Source organism: Globicephala melas, chromosome 2 (assembly GCF_963455315.2).
Source record: "Globicephala melas chromosome 2, mGloMel1.2, whole genome shotgun sequence".
Taxonomy (NCBI): Eukaryota; Metazoa; Chordata; class Mammalia; order Artiodactyla; family Delphinidae; genus Globicephala; species Globicephala melas.
The window spans coordinates 156,766,614-156,780,577 of record NC_083315.2 but is presented as its reverse complement, the minus strand read 5'-3'; positions in this window follow the sequence as shown (position 1 = coordinate 156,780,577).

The window sequence follows — 13,964 nt, the reverse complement described above, 5'->3', positions numbered from 1 at the left end:
AGCCTTATTTGGAGTGAAAAGTTACACCATGTAGCAGGTTTAAGGTTTCCAATATCATAAAGAACATATTCCCCTGCCTTTTTAACTTTAGAAAGATCTCAATGACAGAGCAAAGTGAGAATTTGATTTTAGGACAGCTGGATGAAATACCAGATATAACCCAATTCCACCCACTTCATTGTTTTCTTCCTATAGCTGAAGACATTTGCCACTGTGGGAGGTGAGGTAACGCATATTCAATTATTCTCCTTGCACTCCATTTAAACTTAAAGATTTTCTGTTCACTTTCTTGTTAAAAAGAAATGAGATATTCTTCATAAGGGCATTTAGAAATTATTATTATTGAGCAAAGGGAAGAAAATTACAGCCATTCATAATCCCAACAGACCCAGAAAAACTACTAACTCTGCAATGTATAGGCTTCCAGATCTTTTCTATACACATATATTCATACATTAATGAGACCACATCAACCTGTTCTTTATAACCAGCCCTTTTCCCCCTACTTAGAAGTATCACACTTTTATATCAATAATTATCCATCTATCTTTCAAAAGCCCAGAGCCCACCCGCCATCTTTTAGAAGGAAAAAAAATGACCTGTCACATTTTTAAATGTGAGAGTTACACACAGATTGACTCCATTTCAAGGATGCCTCCCTAAAACTATGGGGAGTTCTCCTTACACACTAGAAATCAAGGCCATTCTTCCAATATTGTTTGTAGCATCTCTTATTGCCTTAGAAATTATACAATCTATCCATTTATCTCCCTCAAACACGCAGTCACAAGCACATGTGCATAATATCTTCCTAGATAAATATAAAACATGAAATTTTCACTAATACCTTTCTCAGTGAAGCCTAGGAGAAGACATGCCTTAAAATATATAAGTAAAGCTCCAACTAGCAAGATAACCTCCCAGTTTGCTACTAATTTAGAGAGTATATTGAAAGCTGTTAACAGAGACAGCTTAGGAGAGGAGTTGCCTAGCCTGGAGAAACAGGAGGCTACGAATATAATTGGCACTGAGCACACTGAAATGCTTCTTAAAGAAGAGAAAATCAGAAGGTTCAAAATCTGTAATTTTGTGAACATCAACCTCCAAAATATTTTGCATGAACTCACCAGGGGATGATCATTGCAGTAAGAGAACTTCAGCTGGTCTGAACACTGCCCAACGAGCCACTCAGATTTGCCTTCACTGGACTATAGTAACGAGCTACACCTATGTGTTCAGACATAAGTAGAGAGGATTTGGGTGGGTTCCAAGTTTACCTGAATGTGTTTAGTGAAGAAACAATTGGGCTGGGCTTCCCTGGTGGTGCAGTGGTTGACAGTCCGCCTGCCGATGCAGGGGACACGGGTTCGTGCCCCGGTCCGGGAAGATCCCACATGCCGTGGAGCGGCTGGGCCCATGAGCCACGGCCGCTGAGCCTGCACGTCCGGAGCCTGTGCTCCACAACGGGAGAGGCCACAGCAGTGGGAGGCCAAAAAAAAAAAAAAAAAAAAGAATTGGGCTTACTCAAGCTTAAGTCTAGCCTACTAGCAAAGACTTAAAGCCAATATTGAATCATTTTGTTTTTTTCTATTTTGAAAGATATTAGCACCATTTCCCTAAATGCCTGTGACCGACCACAGTTTATTCATGTGGAACAAGCACTTGTGACTTGTGAATTATAGTTTCACTGTCTGATTTGAACAAGGCCACAGACTTCTCTGGAATACGGTCTCTTCAACACCAGAGTAATACTCTAGTCTACTAATCCTGAATGCAGAGGCATGTGTTATTTTTATGATTAACAGTACAAGATATACTAAAAGTGGTTGATTGAACAAAAACAATTTGCATTTAGATGTAGGGAAAAAGTTGTGCTTCACTAGAAAGCTATGCATTGTCTCTAACATACTTTTCAATGTCATCTGATTCTATGGGAGCTATTTTACATTTAAGTTGTAGATAACTGATATCAATGGAAAATTGTGTATAAGCATGAAAATGAATCTTTTGCTGGAAGAACAACTTTTCCCTACCCCCATGGAAAAGACAGTTTTGACCCTTGAGCTGGAATGGGTTAACTGAGCAGGCCTGAGTTACCCAAACCCTGCACATTCCAAACAAAGACCTGTCTTTAGGACTGGCTCGTGGTCAGTTCCAGGGAGATAATCTCTGGGCCCTTTGAACATTCTTCCTGATAATAATGTTCTGTGCATTTTTTTTTTTTTTTTGCGGTACGCGGGCCTCTCACTATTGTGGCCTCTCCCGTTGCGGAGCACAGGCTCCGGACGTGCAGGCTCAGTGGCCATGGCTCACAGGGCCAGCCGCTCCGCGGCATGTGGGATCTTCCCGGACCGGGGCACGAACCCATGTCCCCTGCATCGGCAGGCGGACTCTCAACCACTGTGCCACCAGGGAAGCCCTCTGTGCCCTTTTTTAATGCTTTTGGCCACTCTATACTACATAAGTTTATCCTAATGGTGTGATATATGGTGAAAGCCTTTTTTGTTTTGGGGGTCAGGCTAGAGTCTGAATAGCTGATGTCAGTTACATGGGCACTACATGTTTACATGACTGACACCCCTATAAAATCCATGGACACCAACAGTCAGGTGTGCTTCACTTCACACCTGTTGTCCATCATTACTGGAAGAATTAAATGCATCCCTGTGTGACACCACTGAGAGGAGACAGCTGGTAGCTTATGGCTGGTTTCTCCTGGACTTTGCCCTGTATGTCTTTTACTTTGCCAATTTTAAAATGTGTCCTTTTGCTGTAATAATCCATAACTATGGGGTAGAGTCCTGTGAGTCTTCTACCAAATCACTGAGCCTGAGGCAGGTCTTGGGACTCCCAACCTACCTCCATTTGCATATTCTTTTCAATACTCCATATTTGTGTGCCTGTTCCTAGAATTTTCCTTTGAACCAGTTATATCATCCTGATTCTCTCATTAAATAAAATCTTTAACATGTGTTCATTTTAAAGCTATTAATTATGATTTCACCTTTAAAAAAGGTTTAGTAGAGCAAAATTTCTTTAAATAAATATCTACTCTAGGAGAGGTTCCTAATAAGTACAAAAAGATATCCCTCCCTCTCACAACTTTGCAACCAGTATGTTAAAGCAAGTGTAAGACTAAACTCCTCCGTGTACTATATAAACACTTATTAGCAAGTGGAAACAAATGAGAGTTAGACCACATTTTCAGTAGCTAAGCTCTCCTGACTAGCAGGCTCATGAGAGGCTCTCAGGAAGCACACTCAGTAAGACTCTGATGAAGAGTCAGTCTTTAGGAAGCCTAAATGACAAGGTTCTCCATGAAATAAATGGTCACATGGTCACAGGATCCCAAAAGCCACACTGATACTCCACTGTCATGTTTGCTCATTCATGCAATTGCCATGGGGAATATACACTCTTCCTAAGTCGCCACCCATGTTTAACACCTTTATTTCACTGATGAAAAGTTGTTTATAACACCACTTATGCTAATAATACACAACCTCTCTTGTGTAAATTTTCATACATGAGTGCTAAGGTACCATCTCTGAAGCTGTTGATTTCTGATTGGAGTGCTTCATATGATATGCTGTTCAACCACCTCTGAAGTGTGGATTCCTGAATAAGGTACTGTAAACAACAACTTACCTTAGGGTGTAAATTAGAGTTAACCTGCATACACAAACATGTATCGCACCGTTAATACTAAAATAGCCTTAAAATAAATTCTACACAAATAAAATAGGAGCGTTAAGAAGAACACAAACTCAGAACGATCATTATCTTCCTTTCTTTACATCTTCCTTTAGCCACACTTTATTTCTTAAATAATTACTAATCAAAAAGTCTTTTAGAGCATCTACTACATATGAATAGTATTGTGTAGGCAACTGACTGATTTGAACAGGATTAAGTCTTGATCTCTTCAAGTAGAATAGGAAAAAAACTTACCAAATGTCCTATCATGTAGTACTGACTTTATAAATATTATATTTAAGTTTCACAATAACCTTGAAAGCTTAGTCTTATCTCTTATCAATGGTGATAAAACCCAAGTCAGGAAGGTAACAAATTGCCACACAGTGAAACGGAGATTGTAACCAGAATGAACACCTCTTATACCCCATGCTCTTGTTCCTAGAGCACAGTAAGTCTCCCTCTTTCCTCTCAAAAGTGACCTTGGGCTAACACAAATACTTAAGCATCAGTTCCTAGACAATTTCATTATGAAGCAATTTCATTACGAAGACAACATTCAACAAGTGACTTTTATGGCAGCCACTATGTTAACTATTGTATATTCCTTATTTTCTCAAATTCCAAAAAGCTTTGATAGAGTAATACAAAGTTAGGAAGATTAAGTGGAAGATAAATGATAAAGATTTGAACTAAACTTTTTCACATACTTTCTATATTCTGCTGTCTAGTTGACAATTATTGTTACTTTTACTTTTTCCCATTACTTATCATTAGGTATAAGGGTGGGTGGGATAAGAAATACGAGATTATTGTGCTCTGGATTGATCTAAATTAAATCCATAAAGAATGTTACATTTTGAGCATTAAATATTGAATATTTATACATGTGAAAAGCAGAAAGTATTAGTCTCAGAATTATAAAAAAATACTTAATTGATTAGCATGAATGGAGCTAGACTTTTTCAAGGAAAAATATGCAAATTCATGTGGAAAATACTTATTCAATAAACAATTATTGAGTAGCACCCATAATTCCAGGTACTAGAGGCACAGCAAATGAACAGAATGGACAAAAATACCAGCCCCTCAATGTGCTTACAATCTAGAAATGCCAATTCAAATAAGTGAGGAGAGGGTAGATTATTCAATAAATGTGCTGGAACGAGTAGTTGCCAATATGGGGTAAATATTAAGTCAAATCTCTACCTCACATAAAATACATTTTAGGCAGATTAAGAAAGCAAAACTTTAAAATTTAGAAAAAATATTTAATATTCTGTTACAGAATATTTTCATGATATTGGATGGGGAGATTAAACTGTTCACATAAACCTCAAAACAGAAAAATATTGAGAATAAATTTATGAAAATAAGTCTTTTGTATGGTAAAACAAAAGACCTCACAATGTGTGGGCATATCAGAAGGATGATCTCATGAACTGTGGTCACAGGTCAAAAAAATTCATGAGCTATTAAAGACTCAAATTTTAAGCCTCCGAAGTGTTGTGGTCCAAAGAATAAAAGATCACATTAATTAAGAAGGACTTTTGCATGAAGAAAGTACAGTTACATATCCTAGAATCCCATTATTTCAAACAACTTAGGTGTTATATCAGTGTATATCTTGAGCCCCAAATATATGTATTTTTAATGTTGTCAACCTGTATAGGGATTGTAGATTTCTGTATATAGACAGAAAGTTAGGTGATATGAACAATGAGACCAACATCCTTCAAGTTCACGGGTGGGACATTGTAATTAAAAATGGGGCTTAACTATGATTTGGTGCAGGGAAGGGAATCACACTGCCCTCTGCTGCTCCTAATCTCCTGCCCAAACAAAATGTCTGGGAGAAAGTAATCTCAGTTTACCTTATGGTGTCTTTCTTCATTAGTGAATAGAAAGCCCCAACTGAGATGGGGTTTATCTTTTTTTTTTTTTTTTTTTTTTGCGGTACGCGGGCCTCTCACTGCTGTGGCCCCTCCCGTTGTGGAGCACAGGCTCCAGACGCGCAGTCTCAGCGTCCATGGCTCACAGGCCCAGCCGCTCCGCGGCATGTGGGATCTTCCCAGACCGGGGCACGAACCCATGTCCCCTGCATCGGCAGGTGGACTCTCAACCACTGCACCACCAGGGAAGCTCTTACAGCCTTTTTAAGGCCTTAGTCAGGTAACAGGTGCTTTACTTGGGCACACGGCTACAGCCCTGCCCAGGCACAGGCAAGACAGAAGATGGGCCGCCCTCGCCCTGCACTCCTTCCTGACCCAGCTAAACCTCTCCAGGCCTGAGCTTCCTGCTCTGTAAAATGGGGATGGTAAGGGTCAGTGTCCTAGAGGAAACAGTCAGTGGTCTCAAAAGGGACGACTGGGTTTCCCTGGTGGCACAGTGGTTGAGAGTCTGCCTGCCAATGCCGGGGACACGGGTTCGTACCCCGGTCCGGGAAGATCCCACATGCTGCAAAGCGGCTGCGCCCGCGAGCCATGGCCGCTGGGCCTGCACGTCCAGAGCCTGTTCTCTGCGACGGGAGAGGCCGCGGCAGTGAGAGGCCCGCGTACCGGAAAAAAAAAAAAAAAAGGAATTACTAGACCTAAATGTATTGATGAAATTTTTACACTAACCGTAAAGCCCAAGAAGGAACTCAGTTCTTTAGCTTTTAATTTTACAAAATTATCAGTTTACAACCCCAAAAAACTTCAAAACAGTCTTGTTCTGTAGAAAAAAAGCAAACTGAAAAGCACTTTAAAACACAATTCACGTAACTGACAAACAGTCCCCGTCAGAAATATTTCTAGAACTGCTGTACATCAATTTTAAAAAAGACAAACACGCTGATAGAGGAACGAAGATTGGGGAAGCTCAGCACATTCACAGAATGAGAAACCTGAATGCCCAACAAATCCGTGAAAACATGTTGACCTTCACTAGCATGTTAGTTTTCTATGGCTTTTAAAAACTACTACGAACTTAGCGGCTTAAAACAACACAAGTTTCTTACCTTACAATTCAGTAGAAGGATCTCACTGGGTCAAAATCAAGATGGCTGCAGGGCACACTCCTTCCTAGAGGCTCTCCTTACCTTTTCCAGTTTTTAGAGGCCACTTGCTTCCTTGGCTGGTTCCCTTCTCCCATCTTCAAAGCCAGCAATGCTGGGGCAATACCTCCTCACACAACCACCTCCCTGCTTCTCCTCTTCTGCTGTCTCCTACTTTTAAGAACGCTTGTGATTAAATTGGATCCACCTGGACAATCCCAGCTGCTCTCAATGTCAGCTGATAACCACAGTAATTTCACCTGCCACCTTCCTACCCCTTTGCTACACAATTTAATAAATATGGGTTCTGGTGATTAGAACACGGACATCTGGGGAGGGGGTCCATATTCTGCCTACCACAATTAGCAATCATGGGAACTAAATTAAGACAAGGCCAAGTTTTCTCATAACCTGCCAAACGGAGTGTAAATCAGTTTAACCACTTTGAGTAGTCTTGAAATTTGAAAATTCAATCATATTTCTAGATAGAGAAACTCAAGCAAGTGGTATCAAGGCGTCTATTATCATGTTCATTCTTTTGAATAGCAAAAAGTTTTAAAACCAGCTAATTTTCCAATAAGCAAAGAATGGGTAAACTGTGATGTTTCACCATATCACAATATATCATGTAAAGATTGAAATGCATAAAACAGACCTACATATACATATAAATATGGGTATGTCATAAACAGTATAAATTAGTAACACATGCAGAAAATTACATGCTTTATGTAACTTTAAATACACCACACATTTATCTGTGTAGTTTACTATATAATATGTGGAGCCTTTTAAGGAAAAGAATACAAAATTACAAGTGAAAACTATAACTTAGATACACAAATATTTATTTAGATTGAAAAAAGAAATCACAACTAATTACTCAAGTCACTTTTTTTCTGAGATACTTGTAGGCAATATATCGGAAATGCTTTCAAATTGCCACCTGGCTTCCCCTTCTCCTCCAAAGCATTTAGAGAGCCAAGTTTGGGGGGAGGAGGTCTCTGTAAGTCATTTCATTGGCTTCAAGAAAAATCCACCTCTTTACTTATATATGATGTATAAGTATAAACCCATGGATATCTATTGAAGCTGTAACATTATCTTTCTTTAAAATAAATTAATATTTTCATTTAATAATGAATGAAAGAATAAATAGATAAACAAATACAATATTCAAACAGCTGAATCACACATTTTCCTCATTACAGACTTGGCATCTTAAACTCAATAGTTTCATCCCCTATTCATTATCTTTCCAACACAGCCAGCTCTCCCTCTTGAATCCCTCTCTACTGACACTTCTTCCTTCAGAGCACCTGGATTATTGTTCAGCTTCCCAACTGATCTCTCTGTTTCCATCCTTGCTCCCAACTTACATTCTGGACAGAGCAGCCCAGATAGTCTTTCAGACTGTAGATCATATTGTATCACTTCTGTTTGCCCAACTTTCCAATGGCTTCACATTTCACGTAGAATAAACTCCAAGTTTTTACAGTGACTATGTTGCTGTCCCAGCGTTCACACTTCAAGCATGTGGTTCTTGAAGCCTTCCCGTAGTCAGCTATGTGACTCATTCCTTCACTTACTGGGGCCTCTCATAAAATGTCAATTATGAGAGAGGCGTCTCCAGACCAAACCACTTTATTCAAAACTGCTCAGCGCTACCTCCGTCTTTCAGCCTCCTTCCTCTTCTTTGTTTTTCTTATTATTACCTATCACCACCTAACATATATTTTGTTGTTGATTATCTGTCTCTCCCAAAAGAATATAAGCCACAGGAGAGCAGGGACTCCTCGTTCGCTGAAGAAGCCCCATACACATAACAAGCACTCTATAAATATTGATTGCATGTGAACATGTTCAGTGATTAAATGAATAATCCAAGTTGATGTGTGTTAAGATTGTTAAAAGAGAAGGGCTTTAAGGAAAGAGAGATTTCCAGATATGCAAGGAAAGGGAAAAGAGAAAGGAAAGCAGCAGATAATGTGATTTACCTGCGAGGGAGAGATGAAGAGAAATAGAAGATCACTAAGTAAAGGCGGCAAGAAACTTACGGTACTTGGAAGACAAGCAGACAAAGGAAATGAGTGTAGCTTGGTGTCTCTAGGGTGTCAAGTTTGCATAAAGAAACAAGTCTTAAAATCCTTTCAGGGTTGGCTAAAAATAGGTTGTGCAGCATCTTAAGTGCCAAGATAAGAAATACATATTTATTCAATTGTCAAAGGTTGATGCTGAAGTTATCTTAAAAAGACAATCATACAGAGACACGCTTCAGAAGCATTAATATACAGTCAGTGAAAGTGATAGTGAAGCCATGAAAATCAGAGATGAGTTGGGAAATTATTTAGGGCAAGATGTCATAAAGTCTTCAATTATCTATAACTTGAAGAGAGACTCAGCAGAGGTAAAGTATACACAATTAGTCATGTTAACCCTGGCTACATGGGTAGGAAAAGGTGTTAAAACCTGAACTTTGGGGAACATATCTATTTTAATGAGAGAAGAGAGATTAGCAGGCCAGTGAGATGAGGAAAACGTGCTTCTTAATGTATTTACCATGAAATTTTTGTGTGTGATCATTATACTGCAGAATATTAAGTAACTAATATATGCAAAAGGTGCAAGTAAGCTCTTTGAAGGCAGAGACCATAGACATTACACTTTCTTTGAAATTTTAACCAACATAAATCCTAGCATATTAATATACACACAAGGTTTAGTCAATTAACGTTCAATTAACCTTTTTCAAGTGAATGACTGGCTGGATTAATAGTTTGGAATGAAATGGGAAATAAAGCTGATTCTGTCATTAAGATCTGGTTTGGAATGAAATACACCTATCCCAGGAGCGTGCAATAATTTAGTGTAGGCTTAAAGATGGAAACAAAACAGCAGCAAGCAGTCTTCATTGTTTAAAAACATATATATATAGTGGGGAGAGGGAAGGTTAATAGTACAATTTCTATTTAGTATGGCATGAAGTAATTCAAATAGCTTAACAGTGATACAGCGTATTAGAATAGAGGCCTGGTCTGAAAGGACTTGAGAAAATTATAAAACTGCCAAGCTAGGAAAACAGTAAAATATAAAGAGTGCTTAATGCTTTATTTCCTGAATATCCTTGTGTTTTAATGGAATATTTCTTTCTACAGTAATCAATGTATTTGGTGGAAAGTGTTTTACTTGAAAATGCAGATGTGGTACTTCTGGCAACTCAGCCTCAACTGGCGTTGTGGTAGGTTATACTATAATTAAAAAAGGAACTGGTTGTAAAAATAAGTCTTCATCTCCATAGAAGAATTTATTGCTCCAATAAAGGGAAAGTCCCCCAAGGTTCACTGACTCTGCTTTACTGAAGAAAGAAAGGAAAGCTTAGGGATTTTTCTGTATCATATGATGAGTTCATTGTAGCAAATGTGAATGGAGGTGGTGAATTGCTGAAGATATCAAGGGAAGTTCAGCCTAAGGGGAAAAATAGAGGATGGACATTTAGGTTGTTGAAATAAAAATGAACCTCATTTGGGAAGGTGCAAGCGAGAAGGAATCTGAGTCTATTTTTACGCTATAGGATCTTAACTGGATGTTTCTACTGCTCCAGTAAAGCGCTTACTGAAACAGCCTCTTTGGGCAGTATGTTACTTCCTGTTGCTGGTGAAACAAATGACCACATATTAGTAGCTTAAAACAACACAGATTTATTATCTTCCAGTCCCGGAGGTCAGAAGTCCAACCTGGGTTTTGCTGGGCTAAAATCAGCATTGGCTAGGGTGTGTTCCTTCCGAGGCCCTAGGGGAGAGTTCATTCCCTTGCCTTTTCTAGTTTCTAGAGGCTGCCTGCATTCCTGGGCCCATGCCCCTCCCTCCATCTTCAAAATACAACAATGGCAGAATTGTCTTTCCCATATCAAATGACTAAGACACTGATTCTCCTGCCTCCTTCCTCCACATATAAATATCCTTGTGATTACTTTGAGTTAAACAAATTATATAAAATAATCTCCCCACCTCAAGATCCTGAACGTAACCACATCTGCAAGGCCCCTTTTGTCACGTAAGGTACCATATTCACAGGTCCCTTGGTTTAGAGTGTGGATATTTGGGGGGAGGTGAGCATTATTATCACTACCACAGAGAGGTAATATTTTTTTTATTTGAATATGTATGTTCTACAGTAAAGAGATTCATAAAGAGTTGAGCATTGTGAAACTTTCCAGGTACGAATGATCCTTTTAAAGTGTGTCTGTGTTCTTTCTGCTTTGTATCTCATCAGCAGTAATAAAGATGACAAGTAGCAGCGATAATTTTACTTACTCAAAAGGCAAGAGAGAAGCCATTTTAGTTCTTTTATACATTCCAAAGCTATGGAAAAGTCATCAAGACAAAGACCGTACTATATCCCTAAATACAAAGCTGCATAAGAAGAGATGTGTAGTGGACGCGGTAACATTTTACCTGGTCTCATGTTTTATTATCATCACTCTTCATGAAAAGAGTGGCGATGGGGGAATCTCAGAGAAGCAGAACCGCAAGAAGAGAGACAAGATGAAACCACTCACATTGTTGAAAGGAGGTGGAATACTAGTAAGATCACTGCAGCATCATCAACAAGGAGAGAAGGTTTGAGCACAATAATTAAACTTGGCAGGGTGCATAGTGTATAGCAGCATGTGTCCAAAAGAAACAGGGTAATAGGACTGCAGATGGGTGCTTAGTTGGGAGGGAGGAAGAAAGTAGGTGGCATTGAAAGAATGGAGGGGAATTGGTGAATGGATCACTTAAAATAGAATACCAAGTATGGTTCCGGGCCCTTAACGGTTGTTAAATTGATAGACGAGATAACCAATGATGATGGTCTTTTGATCAGTGAAATGTCCAGACTCTTGAGTTGCAGAATGTATCCAAGCTCTCAGGTGAGAACCAGGATGTGTTAATAAAAGGAGCACATATAGGGCTGCCCTGGTGGCGCAGTGGTTGAGAGTCTGCCTGCCGATGCAGGGGACATGGGTTCGTGCCCTGGTCCGGGAAGATCCCACATGCCGCGGAGCGGCTGGGCCCGTGAGCCATGGCCGCTGAGCCTGTGCATCTGGAGCCTGTGCTCCGCAACGGGAGAGACCACAACAGTGAGAGGCCCGCGTACCGCAAAAAAAAAAAAGGAGCACATATAATGAGAGAAGATGGGAGTGTGAAGGGGAAAGAAACTCAGAAGAGACGGCAACATCCATTTTGTTAATCTGGGAACTAAGAGAATATAATCAGCACAAAAGAAACACAATTTCAACATGAAAGGCATGTGGTGTTAGTAATATCATAAAAAGAAATTAAAGTAGGAAAAGTAATGCTTCAAGAGGCAACCTGATAGTGATGTCTCAGATCCTCACACAGAAGGCTCTGTGTTTGAAGTAGTCTCAGTTAAAACACTCATTGTAGACTATTTGGCAGGATCAGTGTGGGCTGAGAAAGCAGACTAAGGGCAGAATAAAAAATGTGACATAATAGAAACATTATCTGACATAAAACAAACAAAAAATGTTTTGTTTTATTTAAATGGCCCATGGCCCATGAGCAGCAAGGGAAGGCAAAATAACAGAAAAAATGTTTCTGTTCTCTACAAAATTGAAGGGACTTGAACGTGTTTTTGTCTGAGGAGCTATGCTGGTATCATAATATAAATGTGCTCAAGTCTTCATTCCACCAAAGCCAAGTGAGGAGAAAACGCATTTATCCCAATTAGAATCCATAACCTTGTGGAGCAGTAAGGAAACCTGAGAAGACAAAGCCAGTGGCCTGAGTTATGGACTGTCACTGTAGCTAACAATCCATGTGTTTGTATCACAAAGTTTATGGGTTTTCTTTTTTGTGTTTGGTTTGTTGGATTGCTAAATTTTTAATTATAAAATGACATTTCTATGTATGCTCATTAAACAAAAATTCAAGTAAAAGTCTTTAAAACATTCCTTTCCACATTATTTCCAAACTCTCCAATCTAATACCATCCTCCCTAAAAGTGAACATTGATAAGAATATACAGTGTTTCCTTTCAGATAATTGCTGGCATATTTATGAATATGAAATATATATACAAGCACAGGCATACCTTGCTTTATTGAACTTTGCTCTATTCGCTTTGCTGATACTGCATTTGTTTTACAAATTTAAGGTATGTGGCACCCCTGCATTGAGTTAAGTCTATTGGCACCATTTTTCCAACAGCATTTGCTTACTTCGTGTCTCTGTGTCACATTTTGGTAATTATAGCAATACTTCAAACTTTTTCGTTATTCTTATATTTGTTATGGTGATCTGTGATCAGTGATCTTTGATGTTACTACTACAATTCACTGAAGACTGAGATGACAGCATTTTTTAACAATAAAGTATTTTTTAATTAAGGTATGTACATGGTCTTTTTAGACATGATGCTATTGCACACTCGATAGGCTATAGTATAGTGTAAACATAATTTTACATGCCCTGGGAAGTGAACAAATTCATGTGATTCCTTTTATTGTCACATTTACTTTATTTCAGTGGTCTGAAACCAAACTCACAATGTCTCTGAGGTGTGTCCATAATTAGGATGATTTTGGATGGACTTATGCATATTGTTCTACTTTCATTTTATCTGACGATGTATTAAATACCTTTTCATCTCTCTGTCTTTCTATCTTAAGCCTTTGTATAGTATTCTGCATTACCATAAATCATTTAGCTATTTCTCTCTTGACAAACATTATTTAGATTTTTCTAGTATTTTGTCATTATACAAAAAGTGCTTGCTATGAATGTACACACACACACACACACACACACACACACACACACACTATTTTTTTCCTTGCAGGGAAAATTGCTGGAAGTAGAGCTGTTACTTCAAAGGCTGTGTGCATTTTCTTCTCCTTAAAAAATTGTTTCTCAAATCATTTTCTGAAATAACAGTAGCTGTTTACATTTCTGCCAGATGAGAATAAGCGTACCTGTCCACCCAAGTTCTTATGAGCACTGATTATCATCAATAATTTAAAATGTTCAGAAATGATGGGTAAAACATTGCTATATCATTGGAGTTTTAATTTGTAATTACGTAACTAGTAATGAGGTTTAACATCTTTTAAATGTTGATTGACAGTTTGCCTTTTGTTTTCTGAAAATGCCTTGCTATTCTACTGATTTTTTCTACTTATTAGTATTTCTTTAAAATTATTATTAACGGACAGTTTATTTCTTCTCAGGCT